This window comes from Lactuca virosa, chromosome 2 (assembly GCF_052849685.1).
Source record: "Lactuca virosa cultivar CGN04683 chromosome 2, Lactuca_virosa_CGN04683_v6, whole genome shotgun sequence".
Lineage (NCBI taxonomy): Eukaryota > Viridiplantae > Streptophyta > Magnoliopsida > Asterales > Asteraceae > Lactuca > Lactuca virosa.
In genome coordinates, this window is record NC_136427.1 from 13,720,589 (window position 1) to 13,738,282 (window position 17,694).

A 17,694-nucleotide genomic window follows, 5' to 3' on the forward strand; every position below is an offset into this window, starting at 1 on the left:
AATGCACAGTTGAAGCACATGTGAAGATTGTTCCGTGGCTTCAAGTGGGAGATTGTTGAGTAGGTGAAGCCACTCAAATATTAGTGGCAGAAATCATGGTTGAAAAGCAAGTCAAAAGTGGAAAAGGAGAGATGATCCAGTTTTCCCGTATGCATGTTTCATGGGCTGCTTTTCTTATTCTATTATCATTTCAGACTATATATATGAGTCTCATTTGTATTGTAAATAGTATGTAGAAAAAACACAGAGTGAGTGCAGATTAGCACCAAGAAATATAAACTCCTAGTTACCAAGAGTGGACGTAGGTCGGAGATCAGACCGAACCACTATAAATCTTGTTGTTCTTGAGTTTAGCGTGTGTTGAGTGTTGTATGTTCGTGTGATTCTCGTGTGTCGATCCTAACACAATGTTGGCCGTCGTTCGCAGAGAGAAAGTGGAGCCCACTTTGTTGGTTTAGGTTATGTCAATGTACATTCGGATTAAGTGAAACACCAATAATTTGTTGATTACCAAATTAGCCTTATTATAAACGAAAAGAACTTAATTTTACCAACGCATTAGCAATAGAATTCAAATTTTTTTGATTTTCCTCGGTAGACCGTCAGTGTTTTGTAACGGAGAACCGATAAAATTTATTCTATTGCCAACAAAGTGTTGGAAATACTTAGTTAAACTATCACCAATACCCTAATAATCTGTCCGTCAGAAGTCAGCCGTTGTTGATCCGTTGCTGGTACCGATGGCTTTTTCGGTAGCTAAAATCTGTCGGTAATACCCTGTTTTCTAAGTATGAGGTGGTGTGTGGTCCTCCGTAAGGAATTTGATAATAATTAAATAAAACTAATAAAAAAATTATAAAAAAAAAATAAAGGTAAAACAGTTATTATATATATTAGCATATTAAAATTAATGGTTTTTTAAAAGTACGACCAAACATGAACTTTTAGCAATATTTGTTTATGGAATATTGTGTAGGACAATATTTGTAGTTGAATTTCTAAAACTAGATTATATATTTATTTGAGTAGAAAAAATATGTATTTTAAATAACTATTAAGAATCTACTTTACCGATGGCTTAGTTATGAATTTCCTCACAAAATTAGGTAAAAACTTAGTACATATCTGTCGGTAAAGAAAGTCTGTCGGATATCTATCACCTCCCATTCTCCGTTGGAAATCCGAAGGAAGGTAAACTGAAGAGTCGCTATGAAATTCTGTCCATACCAATTTTCGTTGGGTTTCCATGGGAAAAGTCAATAATAATAATAATAATAATAATAATAATAATAATAATAATAATAAAACTTATGTTGCAGTTTCAACGATATATACCTGCTTTTTATTTAGTCGGTAATATATTTCAATTTCCGTTGAAAATCGGTCAAAAATATTTTCCCATGTTTCTTTTATGATGAAATTCGTTTTCTTGGAAATGTGTCGGTTTTTAACGTTTGCCAACGGATTTGGCCGCGCGTCAGAACTGTTCTAGTTTTTAATAGTTGATAACAACAATTAATAAATTAATCATCATGTCAAAGGGATATGGAGACAATATGTCAAGCAAAAAGCAAACAAAATCCGAAAAAATGAAGTGTTGTTTAAATTTGAAGCACTTCTTATTTTATAAAGAATTAAAATTAAATTTCACAAAAAAATAAATTTAATAAATTAATAAGTTCAATACAATATAAACCCACAAAAAGATGTTTGTTTTTTATTCTACACACGTGGTGCACGATTTGCACCGACCCACATCTGTCATCAAACCTAATCACTATAAAATGGCTTAGGCTCTGGCATATCTTTTATCATATCCTTCTATTCACCTATTCTAGACTTCGAACCATTATTTTCTGCTATGGAAACAAAAATCATTTCCAAAGAAAACATCAAACCCTCTTCCCCAACACCACCCCATTTGAAAGCATTCGATCTTTCTGCATTAGATCAGATTGTTTTAAGTCCTTATGTACCAATCATCATATACTACCCTAATAACAATGGCGACAATTCCAATCAAGCCCTACAAAAGTCACAGGTTCTAAAGAAGTCTTTATCTGAGACCTTGACTAAGTTTTACCCACTTGCAGGAACACTCAAGAACGAGGGTTCTATTGATTGTAACGATATTGGTGCTAACTATATTGTAGCTTCGGTCCAGTGTCGTCTTGACGAATTTCTAAGGCAACCTGATCACCATTTGATCCATGGCTTTTTGCCATTTGTACCTAGCTTTGACAAGTCTAGTGTTGGCAATCAGGTAACAAACGTGCAACTGAACATTTTTGAATGTGGTGGGATTGCCATTGGGTTATGTATTTCCCACAGAATCGTTGATGGGGCTTCGGTGTACATGTTTCTGAAAGCATGGAGTAACATGGCTCGTGGAGCTGAAGAAGTCGAGCATCCAAACTTCACCACACCATCTCTCTTCCCTGCAAAAGGATCATGGCTCAGAGACATATTCATGGGTTTGGGTCGGTCGTTGTTAAAGGAAGGCAAGTGTTCCACAAAAAGGTTTGTATTTGGGTCGGATGCTATCGCTAGATTGAGAGCCAGAGCAAAGAGTAACGGAGTGCAACGCCCTAGTCGTGTTGAGGTTGTATCTAGTTTGATATGGAAGTATGCAATGGATGCAACTAAAGAAGCAAGTGGTATCCAGAAGCCTTCTAGTTTATCACACTTTGTGAATCTTCGGTCCAAACTTAAATCCACCTTGTCAAATAACTTCATGGGTAACGTGATTTGGATTTCAAATGCTGTGAGTCTCCCTAGTGATGAGACGCCTTTGCACAGTTTGGTGAATAAGGTGCGTGAAAGTATTTCAAAAATCAACGTTGAGTTTGTGGAGAAAGCACAAGGTGATGAAGGGTGTTTTGCAATGCAGAAATCTTTACAAGAAATGGGTGGGTCCACAGGGGGCATAGATAACTATGGTTTTACGAGTTGGTGTAGGATGGGTTTCTATGAACTTGATTTTGGTTGGGGAAAACCGAGTTGGGTGACAGGTATTGTAGGAGATGGCTCGCCAGTGTTCATGAATCTTGTGACACTAATGGACACGAAAAGTGGTGAAGGTATAGAAGCATGGGTGAATTTGGATGAATCAGAAATGGAGATTTTACAGAAGAATCAAGAGTTACTTTCATATGCTTCATTGGATCCAAGTCCTCTTCTAAATGGTGAAATTGGTGCATTAGGTGCAGGAGTTGACCAGATAACTGACCAATTTGTAAAGGAAAGTAGATTCGCTTCAAACGGCCTGATTTTTAATGCGTAAAAAATTAAGGAAGTCGGACATGCATGCTGACTGTGGGTTTTTAATAATGATTGTGGCCAGGCAGCTATAGAGCCGAAATTATATCATTTAGGGCTAATATTTAGTGTTCTAGTTTTTTTATTGTGATTGTGTGTTTTTAATTATTTTTTTGTTATTGATAAATCGTGTGAAATAAATGATTCTTAATAATCATGTAAATTTTTTGATGTCGAATTATCGATATTCAGTTGCCATAAGTGTCTTGCAGAAACAAAATTTGATGTCACATGGAGAGCTTTTTCAAATATGGGTTGATTTAGAAATCATTTTTACAAATGGGTTGATTTTACTTGCAAAAATTTTAATGGCCCCACAACAAACAACAATCACTTCTCATAGAATCTTTTGTTTTACATATCAACCCTTCAGGTATTTTATATTTCTTTTTACGATACAATCTTTTATTTTACATATCAACCCTTTAAGTATTTTACCATTTCTATTTACATTTTCTATATTAAAAATACTTATCTTTGATCTCTATTATATATCATATATAAATTTATTTATTAAAATTATGTAATTAAAATTTATGTATTGCTTTTAGCAAATTATACCATCACAACAATAATTTGGAGTATTAGGGACGTCGCTTTTTGCGACGACATGAGCAATAGCGGCGACACCAGAGTAGACGCGTTTGGTGTCGCCGTTAAAACACAGTTGTCGTCACTAATAGCGTCGTCGCTAAAGATCACCACCGGCTATCCGTCGGAGACACGCTACTTTCAATCCTCACCCTTGGTTCTGCAAATAATCCAACGGATAGGGTTTGTTCCTGTGATAAGGCATTAGAGACGACTCTTTTAGCGGCGACATGTCGCCGCTAAATGTGTCGATCCGTTGACCAACCTTAGACCAAATACTGGCCCTACGATGCTTTCCCAATCCAACGGTTGGGAATCGCCAGAAAGCGCGCATATGATTTCCCTCCAGCTTGTCGCTGCTAATGGCCCCTTGTCACCGCTAATGGCCCCTTCCCTTTTAGTTCCAATTCGTCTTCCCCAGACTCCATTTGCTCCGATTTGTTTGATTGCACTCAAACGGCGATCGTTAGTATCTCCGGCGACGACCACTGATTTCCACCGGTGATTGGGCTCCAAACTCGACTCCCACCCCCGATTTGCCTCCAAAGTCGAGTCCCACCACCTCCTCAGCCGACTGCCGCCAAATTTCCGACTGGAACTTCGATTTCCTGTTCATATCTCCGGCGAGGTTTGTTTTCAAGACCAATTTCTCTTTCAATTCTTCTGTTAAGACACATAAAACCCACCGATTAATTCCTATTTCAAGTGTTTTTTTTTCCTCGTTCCAGTCGGAGACACCGATGACTGCAGCTTCACCACCGCATTTACCTTCGTTTTTCCGGGAGAGAAGAGGTTAGTTTCATCTGTTTCAGTTCTTAATATTGATTGTATGTGGATATTCACAATTCATGAAACTGTGAAATTTGGAAACTGTGAAATTGATTTTGACTTTAAAATTTGGAAAGTGTGAAATTCATAATTCATGGAAACTGTATGAAATGAAACTGTTAAATTGAATGTATATGTAAAATTGATTGAATGTATGTGATTGAAACTTGTTAAGTTTGTTAATTCATGGAAACTGTATGTAAAATTAATGGAAATTGTATGACATGAAACTGTTAAATTGAATGTATATGATTTTGATTGTGACTTTGGTTATTTTGATTTGTTTCACTTGTTTGAATGTATGTTGTATGTTTAACTTGTTTGAATATATATGTAAAATTGATTGAAATTGTTAACTTTGTTTGAATGTATATGTAAAATTGATATGTTTGAATGTATAGAAACTATTGTATGCAGGAACATGGTAGTTTGATTAGTTTGATATGTTTCATTTGTTGATAATGTAAGAATTGATGAATTTATATGTAAATTGATATGTTTCACTTGTTGATCATGTATGTTCATGTATGAGTTGATGAATTTATATGTGAAGTTGATATATATATATATATATATATATATATATATATATATATATATATATATATATATATATATATATATATATATGTGAAACTATTGTATGTTTAGCGTGAATTTATATGAAAATTTTAAGAATGTTCATATGATTATTAGAAATATATTTTATTCTACCTTAAAAAAATAAAATAAATACATCATAATAGATAATTTTTTTTCTATAAGATAATAAAGAAATATTGGTCAAAAAGGTTTTTAAAAGAAAAAGAAAAATAATAAACCATAATAAACTAATTAAATAAATAACAAATATATAAAATTGTTTTAAAAAGAAATCAAAATTGGTCAAAAAGGTTTTAAAAAGAAAAATAAAAAAAATTAAAATTGTTTAAATACTCAAAATAGAAAAATAAATCAAAATTAATAAATCAAAGTTATAATTACTAAGTTATAATTATTCAAATTAGAAAAAATTAAAATTGTTTAAAGTACTAAAAAGGTTTTAAAGAAAACCTACTAAGTTATAATTACTCAAAATAGAAAAATAAAAACAAAAATATATTGATAAATCAAATTGGTCAAAAAGGTTTTAAAAAGAAAAAGAAGAAGAATAATAATAAACCATAATAAACTAATTAAATAAATAACAAATATATAATATCGTTTAAAGTAAAATGTTATAATAAAAAAATTAAAAATTAAAACGCTAAATCTACTAAGTTATAATTACTCAAAATAGAAAAATAAAAACAAAAATAAGTTGATAAATCAAATTGGGCAAAAAGGTTTTAAAAAGAAAAAGAAGAAGAATAATAATAAACCATAATAAACTAATTAAATAAATAACAAATATATAATATCGTTTAAAGTAAAATGTTATAATAAAAAAAAATTAAAAATTAAAACGCTAAATCTACTAAGTTATAATTACTCAAAATAGAAAAATAAAAACAAAAATAAGTTGATAAATCAAAATATGAAAAAAAAGATGATATAAATAACAAATATATATACTATCGTTTAAAGTATCATGCTATAATAAAAAAATAATTTTTTTAGTTTAAGCCTCTTCTTTTTAAATCATCAAAAGCCTAGAAATACCCGCCCGAAATTGATTTAGAAATTAATTTCGGGTTGTCCCCGTTTTGGGACTGCTTTTTGAATACCTTATCTCATTTAGGATGCATATGTGTATTACATGATTGATTGTTTAAGAAATATTCGGTTGTTATTTTCTCTTTGCTCCTCGGTATATAATTTTATATATACTTAGGAGCTAAAGGGAAATGCTGCCGAATTTTTCTTAAACGATTAATCATGTAATACACATTTGCATATGAGGTAAGGTATTCAAAAAGTGGGTTTAAAACCTACCCTTGTGAATAATCTCCTGTTGTCTGGTTTTCTATTCCATCTGATTGAGCGGTTACTCTATCCTTATAAATATTCAATCCAAACTCTCATTCTTGTAGAGTAAACACTAAAACCTAACTTATGTTTCAGTTGCAACATGCCATATTGATAAAACATGGACTACTATTGAAAACCGTAACTCTACCTTGTTCCAACAAGGACTCGAATCTTTTCTCGAGAGGTCCAAACCACATGTCGATAACAAAGGTCAAATTAGATGCCCGTGTAACAAATGTAATGTCAATAAATTTATACCACTAGCCATAATGAAATTCTATATACTTCAACATGGTTTTAGTCCACATTATATTATATAGAAGTATCACGGAGAAAATACAACTCACCCGGTTGTCGAAGACATACCGCGTAGTAACGAGATGGCCGATGTTATTGATGATGTTATGGGGGGTGTGATTGAAAATGATACCAACCGCAACGAAGGGAACCCAGATACAGATGGTAGAGGTGTTGATGATGGATTTCAAAAGCTGTTAGAGGAAGTCCAATTCAAATTAAATCCTGGATGTTCGTTTTACTCCCTTGACTTTTTAGCACAGCTGATGCATATCAAGGTGATCAACAAATGGACTGATAGTTCATTCGATCAGCTTCTTGAGTTGTTACAAACTGCATTTCCTGAAGGAAACAGGGTCCCCCCCGTCACATTACGAAGCAAAAAAAGACACTTAAAAAGATCGGCTTAGGTTATGAGTCAATACACGTATGTAAAAATGACTGCTTTCTTTTCTGGAAAGAACACGAGTTGTTGCAAAAATGTCCAGTTTGTAATGAGAGTCGGTGGGTTGATGAAAATACAAAGGGTAAGAAGGTGGCTCATAAGGTTTTACGATACTTTCCCGTGACCTCCAGACTACAACGTTTGTACTGTTCAAGACACACAGCTAAAGATATGATTTTGCATAGTACCGGACAATCCAAAGATGGTATGATGATTCATCCTGTTGATGGTACTTCATGTGTAACATCCGGATTTCCAGGTATATTATTTTATTCTTTTATTTTGAGGAGGAACTCGGCGAGTTGATGCTTAGACTTGCCGAGTAGGACCGCGGGTTTTTATCCGGATTGGTGACCGGACTCGGCGAGTCTACTCGTGGACTCGGCGAGTCCACGCTGTTAAGTGAAACCCTAATTTCTCGGGTTTGGGATCTATTTAAAGGCTCTTATAGCCTTCAGTTGCGGCTACCAGACCCTTGAGAGAAACCCTAAGAGAGCTAGAACGTTTGTGAGGGAGGAAAGGCCATTTTTTGATCCTTGTGTTGGTGTTATTGCAAGAAGAAGGTGACCAAGGCAAGAAGGAGCTGAAGAGGGTGCTATTCTGTAGATTTCAGAGCCCATGGACTTCATATTTGAGGTATAGATTCGATCCTTCTTCAGTTTTGGTGTTAACCTTTGGAGTTAGGGTTTTCTAGACCCTTTAGAGGCTTGATTTGATGAGCATTTGGTCCCTTATCGTGTTGAGGCTTTGGATCTGGATCCAAAGAGGTCCAGAGACCTTAACCCTTTGGGCCTTTGCATGAACATCAAGATCTGAACTTTACGTAATTATCATGCTTGGGAAGGTCAGATCTATGGATTAGAGGAACAGATCTGACCTCAGGAGGTCATTTGAGTTTGAGCATGGCATGAACTCGCCGAGTCCAATATCAGACTCGGCGAGTAGGATAGTTTTCCCCATGAATCACACAGTTGGTGACTCGCTGAGTTGGGGAAGTGACTCAGTGAGTCATTAGGGATTTAGAGGACTTGAGTTCATGACTGAACTCGCCGAGTCACAATTGTGCACTCGGCGAGTCTGGTCAAAGGGTTGACCGTTGACTTTTGTTGACTTTTAGGGTTTGGTCAACAATTGGACTTGTGGACTGTTTGAAGGGTAAAATGGTCTTTTAGCCTTCTTAGAGGACATGTGAGGATCTAGTCTAGCCTGGAGAGCCGTTATTGATTGAGATGATCGTTTATGTGTTTAGGCAGAGGCTAGATCAGTGTTTACGCGAGCGAGATATTGCCGAGACATCCGAGGTGAGTCTTCTCACTATACTTTACCTTGATTGGTAATTAGAGTTATGTGACAGAGTTATTGTATGCTATTTATGTGATGTGTTGCACTGCATTATTTCTATGTGATTTATGTCGTGTGTATATCAGAGTATATCAGAGTTAGAACCGGAAGGTTCACAGAGTTAGGACCAGAAGGTCCACAGAGTTAGGGCCAAAGGGCCCACAAAGTTATAGCCTCGATTGGCTAGTATGTGTTATGTGTGTTATTTTGGGGAACTCACTAAGCTTCGTGCTTACAGTGTTTTGTGTTATGTGTTTCAGGTACTAGTGAGGATCGCGGGAAGGCGTCGGCATGATCAGTACACACACACGCGCAGTTTTATTTATATGTTATGATCTTGGGATTTTTGACTTATGTTGAATATATGAAACAATGTGTTTTATAATATTGTGAATTAGATTGTTTCTAAAATGTGAAAAAAAAATTGTTTGAAATTTTACGGCGTTACAAGTTGGTATCAGAGCCTTGGTTTGAGGGATTCGGGTACACTTTCGGGCGTATCTGAACTCAAACTGAGGATTTGATAGATATTTTTCAAAAAGTGAAACAAAGTTTTCTAAAAGAATAAAAGAAATTGAAAAGAGCAGAGCAGAGCCGTGTGTATGTTCAGCCAGCGCCCGAACGGTGATTTCCCAAAATACCCTTATGTTATATGTTATGAGACGATATGATATGTTTTGCATGCTAGAGCAGGCTACGTATTTCTATTAGGACTAGAGTGGCCTGATTTGTGATGCCTTAGCCTAGGGGTTGCTGCTAGGAGATGCTTGAGAGGAGGTAGATATCAGCGCGAGGCTTATGAGAGATCTGCTGGAGAGTAGACTATGCTTAGTGAGAGAGTACTTGGAATATGGGATCCTAGGAGGAGGACTTGGGGTGTATACTGATGCGGTGTGGACAGTAGTATTGGGCCCGTACTACTAAAGACACCAGAGCGGTGCACGGTCCAAGTAAGAATCCTTGGAGCATCAGAGATCAAGTAGGGTAGAGTTATCGAGTGCGAGTATACTCGAGCGAGTCCCTGATATTTTCTTATGTTGTATTTCAGAGACATCATGGTCAGGACACGCCTTACACCAGAGAGCAGCGGTGCTAGTGATGAGGAGATTCGTAGGATCATTCACGAGGAGGTGGCTGCGGCCATCAAGGCAGAGATACCAGAGATGTTTGGGTCTATCAAGACCACGCTGATAGAGACTTTTGATGAGAGATATGCTGCTCTTTCTGATGTTGCTGTTGCTGCAGCCACTGCAGCTTGAGTTGTGGCTAGACCGCAGGGTGGTGATGCGTTGCTGTTCCGGGAGTTCAGCAACACAAAACCACCAGAGTTTGATGGGACGCATGATCCGATTGCGGCGATGAGGTGGATTTCGGACATTGAGGGGTGTTTCTTCACATGCTCATGTCCAGAGCATTTGAGGGTTCGGTTCGTGCTGAACCAGCTTCGCTTGGGAGCGAAGGACTGGTGGAAGTTTGTGACGGCGCACTATTCGCCTGCTGAGCTTGCTGCAGTGACCTGGGAGAGGTTCACCGCTATGTTCCGAGAGGAGTATGTTCCCCAGGTGGAGAGGGAGCGTGTGGCCCAGGAGTTTTTGACCCTCAAGCAGGGTACTGAGTCTGTTACAGTGATTACCAGGATGTTCCATGAGAGGGCGATGTTCTGCCCAGAGCACGTGTCTTCCGAGCAGGCACGTATGAGCCAATATATGAGCATTTTGAGGAGGGATATACGAGAGTTTGCAACGAACTTGTCATACCGGACATTTGCCGAGCTTCAGGCAAATGCTCGGAAGAGGGAGATAGAGCTGGAGACTCAGGCTAGGGAGGAGGCGGAGTCTCAGGGGAGGGACAGGCGACCGGCACAGTCTCAGTCGGCAGCCAAGCAGGCCAAGCCCGCCGATTCGAGGACAGGGAACCAGAAGGGTCGCACTTGTGGCAAGTGCGGCAAGAGTCATGACGGGATGTGCACAGCAGGGTCTTGCTACAAATGTGGCAAGGAGGGGCATATGGCCAAGGATTGCCCCAATGGGTTTGCAGTCTGTTTCCACTGCAACCAGACCGGACACCGGAAGGCAGAGTGTCCGCAGTTGCGAGGGTCAGCGCAGGGAGCATCTCAGGGATCTACCCCTGCTACTATCAGAGCTACAGAGAGCCGTCCGGTGAAGGCCGAGGCACCGAAGGCACGAGGGAGAGCCTTCCAGTTGACCGCGGAGGAGGTCCGTGTAGCACCCGACGTTGTGGCGGGTATGTATACTTTCATGTATCTTTTTTTTATGTTGAGATATTGTGCTTATATTATGATATGCGTAGGTACTTTTCTTGTGAATTCTGTACCTGCCTTGGTGTTATTTGACTCGGGTGCGAGTCGGTCTTTTGTATCTTTAGCCTTTAGTCAGCACATCAGTATTAGTCGAGAGGCGTTGAGTCGACCTCTGATAGTTTCCATAGTAGACGAGAGAGCAGTGTATGCCACTGAGGTGATTCGAGGATGTGTACTCGAGATCTTTGGAGTTGCGTTTCCTATTGATTTGGTCCCGATTGCGATGGGGGACGTCTGTGTTATCGTGGGCATGGATTGGTTGAGCAGATTCGGAGCGGTTATTGACTGCGAGCGACAGCTGGTGACCATACGAGACCCTAGTGGGGGAGTTCTTACGGTGTACGGCGAGGGTACCCATACTGGTTTAGCGTTTTGTTCGGCTGCTAGAGCGAGGCAGAGTCTACAGCAGGGCTGTAGTGGGTTTGTGTCTTACGTGATGGATACGAGAGTTGATTCAGAGAGACCGAGGTCAGTCGATGAGGTACCGATAGTGCGCGAGTTCCCGGATGTTTTCCCCGAGGAGTTACCGGGTGTGCCTCCCGAGAGGCAGGTAGAGTTCCGCATTGATTTGATTCCGGGGACAGCACCTATCACCAAGGCGCCCTATCGCCTTGCGCTTCCAGAGATGTAGGAGTTATCCTCGCAGCTTCAGGAGCTGCTGGGGAAGGGGTTTATTCGGCCGAGCAGCTCACTATGGGGAGCTCCGATCCTTTTTGTCAAGAAAAAGGATGGTTCACATCGGATGTGCATTGACTACCGGGAGTTGAACAAGTTGACGGTCAAGAACCGTTACCCCTTGCCGAGGATCGACGATTTGTTCGACCAGTTACAGGGAGCGTCTTGGTTCTCCAAGATCGATTTGAGGTATGGATATCATCAGGTGAGAGTGCGGGATGAGGATATTCAGAAAACGGCATTTAGGACTCGTTATGGGCATTACGAGTTCGTGGTGATGCCTTTCGGGCTCACCAATGCACCAGCCGCATTCATGGATCTCATGAACAAAGTGTGCAGGCCGATGTTGGATCGTTCGGTGATCGTGTTCATTGACGACATATTGGTGTACTCAAAATCCAGGGGGCAGCATGAGGAGCATTTGAGAGAGATCCTCGGAGTTCTGAGATCGGAGAGGCTTTATGCCAAATTCTCCAAGTGCGATTTCTGGTTATGAGAGGTTCAGTTCCTAGGACACCTCGTTAACCAAAATGGGATATTGGTCGATCCGGCCAAGATTGAGGCAGTGATGAGTTGGGGGGTGCCGAGATCCCCTACCGAGATCAGGAGTTTCCTAGGGTTGGCCGGCTACTATAGGAGATTCATCAGGGATTTCTCCAAGATTGTCGTGCCTCTCACCATGTTGACCCGGAAGGGTGTTGCTTTTACATGGGGTCCGGAGCAGCAGACCTCTTTTGAGACTCTTCGCCAGAGATTATGCGAAGCTCCGGTGTTACCTCTTCCGGAGGGGATGGAGGATTTTGTGGTGTATTGGGACGCGTCGATATCGGGATTGGGTGCGGTGCTGATGCAGAGAGGGCATGTGATCGCATACGCATCGAGGCAGCTGAAGCCTCATGAGATGAGGTATCCCACCCACGATCTAGAGTTGGGGGCTGTAGTGTTTGCCCTCAAGATCTGGCGTCACTATTTATATGGGGTCCGGTGTACTATATACATGGACCACAAGAGTTTGAAGTATTTGATGGATCAGCCCAACCTGAATATGCGCCAGAGAAGGTGGTTGGATGTGGTAAAGGATTACGACTGCGAGATCCTGTACCACCCGGGGAAGGCTAATGTTGTAGTCGATGCCCTGAGTCGTAGAGCGGAGAGTGCCCCGATACGAGACATTTGCATGAGACTGACAGTAATGACGCCAGTGTTGGACACCATTCGAGAGGCCCAGGTTGAGGCCGGGAGACCAGAGAACCGCAAGAGAGAGCGGGTAGTCGGGCAGGTGACCGAGTTTGTCGCCGACAGTCGAGGGCTTTTGACCTTTCAAGGTCGGATTTGGGTGCCGTTTGAGGGTGGGGCACGCACCATTCTGATGGAGGAAGCGCATAGGTCGCGGTTCTCGATCCATCCCGGGGCCACTAAGATGTACTTGGACCTGAAAAGAGAATATTGGTGGCCCTGTATGAAGAGGGATGTCGCATGGTTTGTAGAGAGGTGCTTAACCTGTCGCAGAGTGAAGGCTGAGCATCAGCGTCCGCATGGCAAGTTGCAGCCATTAGAGATTCCCGAGTGGAAGTGGGAACAGATTTCCATGGATTTTATCACCAAATTGCCGAGGACTGTGAGAGGCGTCGATGCAATTTGGGTAATCGTTGATCGGTTGACGAAGAGCGCTCACTTCCTTGCTATCAGTGAGAGCTCTTCTGCTGAGAGGCTGGCGGAGTTGTACGTAAGGGAGGTGGTATCGCGGCATGGAGTTCCGGTCTCGATTGTTTCAGATCGAGATGTGCGTTTCACTTCCAGATTTTGGAAGAAATTCCATGAGGAATTGGGTACGAGGCTTCATTTTAGTACCGTATACCACCCACAGACGGACGGTCAGAGTGAGCGGACGATTCAGACGCTCGAGGATATGCTTCGGGCATGTGTGTTGGACTTCGGGGGAAGTTGGGACACGTATCTGCCTTTGGCTGAGTTTTCATATAATAACAGCCATCATTCGAGCATTGGTATGCCTCCCTTCGAGTTATTATATGGGAGGAGGTGTCGGACCCCTATTTGTTGGGGAGAGGTCGGACAGCATGTGATGGGCATCACAGAGATAGTGCTTCAGACGACTGAGCAGATTCAGCAGGTCAGGCAGAGATTGCTGACAGCTCAGAGTCGTCAGAAGAGCTGCGCGGATAGGCGTCGCTCGGAGCTCGAGTTTCAAGTTGGTGACTTCGTTCTCCTGAAGGTATCTCCTTGGAAAGGAGTGATCCGATTCAGGAAGAGGGGCAAGTTAGGGCCCCGATATATTGGTGCATTCAGAGTGATCCGATTCAGGAAGAGGGGCAAGTTAGGGCCCTGATATATTGGTGCATTCAGGGTGATCGCAAGAGTAGGCAGGGTAGCATACCAGTTGGAGCTACCTGCGGAGTTAGGTCAGATTCATGACACCTTCCACGTATCGCAGTTGATGAAGTGTGTGGCCGATGAGTCGGCGGTGGTACCGTTAGAGGATATCCAGGTGGATGCGAGCCTGAACTACGTTGAGAGACCGGTTGTAATTATGGATCGGAAGATCAAGGTTCTGAGGAACAAGGAAGTACCCCTGGTGCAGGTCCAGTGGCAACATCGGAGAGGGTCCGAGCTGACTTGGGAGCCGGAGCGAGAGATGCGTGAGCAGCATCCAGAGTTGTTTGCGGAATGAGACTTTGAGGACGAAGTCTGATTCTAGTGGGGGAGAATTGTAACATTCGGATTTCCAGGTATATTATTTTATTCTTTTATTTTGAGGAGGAACTCGGCGAGTTGATGCTTAGACTCGCCGAGTAGGACAGCGGGTTTTTATCCGGATTGGTGACCGGACTCGGCGAGTCTACTCGTGGACTCGGCGAGTCCACGCTGTTAAGTGAAACCCTAATTTCTCGGGTTTGGGATCTATTTAAAGGCTCTTATAGCCTTCAGTTGCAGCTACCAGACCCTTGAGAGAAACCCTAAGAGAGCTAGAACGTTTGTGAGGGAGGAGAGGCCATTTTTGATCCTTGTGTTGGTGTTCTTGCAAGAAGAAGGTGACCAAGGCAAGAAGGAGCTGAAGAGGGTGCTATTCTGTAGATTTCAGAGCCCAGGGACTTCATATTTGAGGTATAGATTCGATCCTTCTTCAGTTTTGGTGTTAACCTTTGGAGTTAGGGTTTTCTAGACCCTTTAGAGGCTTGATTTGATGAGCATTTGGTCCCTTATCGTGTTGAGGCTTTGGATCTGGATCCAAAGAGGTCCAGAGACCTTAACCCTTTGGGCCTTTGCATGAACATCAAGATCTGAACTTTACGTAATTATCATGCTTGGGAAGGTCAGATCTATGGATTAGAGGAACAGATCTGACCTCAGGAGGTCATTTGAGTTTGAGCATGGCATGAACTCGCCGAGTCCAATATCAGACTCGGCGAGTAGGATAGTTTTCCCCATGAATCACACAGTTGGTGACTCGCTGAGTTGGGGAAGTGACTCAGTGAGTCATTAGGGATTTAGAGGACTTGAGTTCATGACTGAACTCGCCAAGTCACATTTGTGCACTCAGCGAGTCCGGTCAAAGGGTTGACTGTTGACTTTTGTTGACTTTTAGGGTTTGGTCAACAATTGGACTTGTGGACTGTTTGAAGGGTAAAATGGTCTTTTAGCCTTCTTAGAGGACATGTGAGGATCTAGTCTTGCCTGGAGAGCCGTTATTGATTGAGATGATCATTTATGTGTTTAGGCAGAGGCTAGATCAGTGTTTACGCGAGCGAGATATTGCCGAGACATCCGAGGTGAGTCTTCTCACTATACTTTACCTTGATTGGTAATTAGAGTTATGTGACAGAGTTATTGTATGCTATTTATGTGATGTGTTGCACTGCATTATTTCTATGTGATTTATGCCGTGTGTATATCAGAGTATATCAGAGTTAGAACCGGAAGGTTCACAGAGTTAGGACCAGAAGGTCCACAGAGTTAGGGCCAAAGGGCCCACAGAGTTATAGCCTCGATTGGCTAGTATGTGTTATGTGTGTTATTTTGGGGAACTCACTAAGCTTCGTGCTTACAGTGTTTTGTGTTATGTGTTTCAGGTACTAGTGAGGATCGCGGGAAGGCGCCGGCATGATCAGTACACACGCACGCGGAGTTTTATTTATATGTTATGATCTTGGGATTTTTGACTTATGTTGAATATATGAAACAATGTGTTTTATAATATTGTGAATTAAATTGTTTTTAAAATGTGAAAAAAAAAATTGTTTGAAATTTTACGGCGTTACATCATGGAAAAAATTTGATATGAAGTATCCTGACTTCTTGAGGGAACCCAGAAAGTACGTTTAGGGCTTGCTGCTGATGGTTTTAATCTGTTTGGTAACATGTGTAATCCTCACAGCACGTGGCCGGTCATACTCACCACTTACAATCTTCCACCATGGCTATGCATGAAAGAGTCATCTTTCATGTTGACCTTGTTGATTCCCGGCCCCAAAGCACCCGGGAAGGACTTGGATGTGTTCCTTAGGCCGTTGGTGGATGAGTTGAAGCAGTTATGGAGTTTTGGAGTACGTACTAAAGATGCAGAGACAAATACATTCTTCAATATGAAAGCGATGTTGTTATGGACAGTAAACGACTTTCCCGCTCGTAGTAGTTTATCCGGTTGGAGCGGACAAGGGTACAAAGCTTGTCCGACTTGCAACGAAGACACTCCGTCATACCGAGTATCAAATAAAGTCGTATATGTTGGTCATCGCCGGTTCTTAGATGCTGACCATCCATGGAGAAAAAGTTTGGAATATAATGGCGAACATGAGACAAGAGGTCCTCCAAGACAGTTTAATGAGGAAGAAATACAAGCGCAACACGCTCGTCTATTGTTTCGTCCAACGGGTAAAGTAGCTGCTCAACGAGCTGGTATTAAGAGAGATCGTGAGGATTTCGAGCTGATTATGATGAGGAAGATTCTGATTATGATAGTGATGTATCGGCAGACACTGAAGTGTCTGGGGGCGAGAATGATTAAAAAAATCTTTTTACATTTAATTAGTAAAATAAGGTTTGTATTTGTTGTAATTATATTATATTATATATATATATATATATATATATATATATATATATATATATATATATATATATATATATATATTCATATTGTGTTATAATTTTTCAGGATGTCATTTTTTTGGATTGCATTCCTCCATCTCATGGCTGCTGTGATGGGTCATGGAGGCGACGGTGGTGACGAGCCACCACATCCGTTCGGTGGAGGTTTTGGTGATCACCAAAACGATGGTAATTAAGATTTATTCTTATTCATTGTATTTCACATTGTATGTATATAAAAAATTATTCTGACTAATATTTTTTTATGTAGTGGTGCCTCCGAAACGAAGAGGAATGGCGGTAAATAAAAAAATGCACAAAATCTATAAAGCTAACGGTGAACGGCCTCTTAAGATAGTATTTGACGTAAATACTAACCTGCCGATTGGGGAGGTGTACGAATGTTTCATTCGGGAGGTTGAGAGCTATATGTGGGGGGACATCGGTTTTGATAAATACACATGGACAGAGGTTTCTGAAGCCGAAAGGATTGGAATGTTGCAGTATCTTTCGGTAAATTATTTATAAAGTTATATATTTGATATTTTTTAATTTTGATTTATTTTTAATTTCTCTATTTTTTTTGTAGAGATTGTTTGATTTTGACGCGATTACAAATCATCACATGGCTTCAACTTATTGGGCATCACTGAACAATCGGATATGTGCGTAGTATAGAGGCCGCAAAAATATTGCAAAAAACCGTTTTGATGATTTTGCAGGGAATGTGGAGGCAGCAAGGGCTCAAGCCCCTAGGGGTATGGATCGGCAGCGTTGGAATGCTGCTGTTGACCATTTCTTAACAGAAAAACATCAAAAACAA

General features: G+C 40.8%; 1 pseudogene; it reads left to right on the forward strand.

Moving 5' to 3' along the window:
• The first annotated feature begins 1,829 nt into the window (after window positions 1-1,829).
• Window positions 1,830-3,489, forward strand: LOC145158899 (epi-neemfruitin B 7-O-acetyltransferse L7AT pseudogene; annotated as a pseudogene).
• Window positions 3,490-17,694: the final 14,205 nt, after the last annotated feature.